The sequence below is a fragment of the Mycetomoellerius zeteki genome, unplaced genomic scaffold (assembly GCF_001594055.1).
Source record: "Mycetomoellerius zeteki isolate Tzet28-1 unplaced genomic scaffold, Tzet1.0 scaffold297, whole genome shotgun sequence".
Taxonomy (NCBI): domain Eukaryota; kingdom Metazoa; phylum Arthropoda; class Insecta; order Hymenoptera; family Formicidae; genus Mycetomoellerius; species Mycetomoellerius zeteki.
The window spans coordinates 731,138-732,654 of record NW_017257279.1 but is presented as its reverse complement, the minus strand read 5'-3'; positions in this window follow the sequence as shown (position 1 = coordinate 732,654).

Below are 1,517 nucleotides of genomic sequence, written 5' to 3'. Positions count from 1 at the left end.
GTTTGATTATGGTTTGATATGAACAAGACCCGTATGTTGGTATGAACAAGACGCATGTGCGCGCGTACCATATAATTAAATGCATTTTATTTAAATAAAAATCTCGGATCTTGTCATAACAATCAGAAAGAATTTCTGATTGTTACGACAAGATTCGAGATTTTACAACTGGAACTAGAATTATATATTATAAGTATTACATTATTTATTACATTATAAGGATTTGTTACTATCTTTCAGTTTGATTTTGGAGTACTAGGTACGTTCCTGCTGTAATTTTAATCTCAGCGCAATGTAGTTCAATTATTGTGTCAGTCGACACAAGTCGGGTGAATATGCTGTTTTATGACGTCGTGTTGTTTCGTGTGGTGAAGTGGAACAAAATAATACGTGTAATGGCTGATAAGAAAACGTCTTTTCTTTTCACCGACAATATAATTTTGCGAAAAATGTATAAAAATTTTGAAAGTTATGGCAATAGGATTAATTTGAATTACTCTATGTTACATATTGCTTTGTAAGTAGGTACCTCATACAAGATTATGGATGTATGATCCCAGTCAGAAATATTTCCTCAAAGAAACATCGTTTCGATGTCGAAAATAAAAGTCGAAAAAATTTTCGAAATTGTTATTGATTTCGATAGATTTTTTGCTCCAATTTCGATTTTTGGGATGTTTGTTCATCACTAACGCGACAGCAGTTTGATAAAACGTAGATAATTTTTCCAACTTGTAGCTAAGCCCTAAGCAAATGCTGATAAAAGAGAAATAGGTAATTTACAACCCATCCCCTCTTAGAAACGAAACTCTCCAGTGGGCGACCATGAATCTGAAACCCTTTAGGAAGGTGATGCATTATCACCAATAAGAATAAAAGCGAATCAAAACTGACACAACGGCAGAGCTAATTTGAGGGCAATTTCCCAATGACCAGTCAAAACTGTTATCATATCAAAATCCTGCGAATCTGATTCCCCAATTTCCCAATTAGACACATCCTACCACAGAACCTCCTTCCAAAGGAGTCCTATATAAACCGTGATACAGCGAGATTCGCTCTCTTATTTTTGTCATTTATTTTGTCATACTCTCTTATTTTGTCAGTCATTTATTCGTCTTATATTTTGTTATATTTGTCAGCATACGGTTTCGTCATGTATACAAGGTTTCATACGGCTTTCGTTAAATAGTTTCCGCTTTATAAAAATCTTAGAGTCTGTGCGCGTCTTTTAACCGAATGAAGAACATCACCATCTCATTGGGCTCCGATGCGAACATTCCGATAGCAGAAAATTGTAAGACTCATGGATTATTATTTATCCCCGTAATTAAACTAATTCGCTAAAGAGTAAATAATTCTCTAGTTCAAATAATGTTCTATTGAACAATCAAAATGTTATCAAAATTAACGGAATAGACGGAATAGCAAATTTTCACGCTCGCCCTATGTCTTAATTTGCTAGTGGTAGTATTTCATTTTTCCGAGACGAGACGAGATTTGAATTGATCTCGATC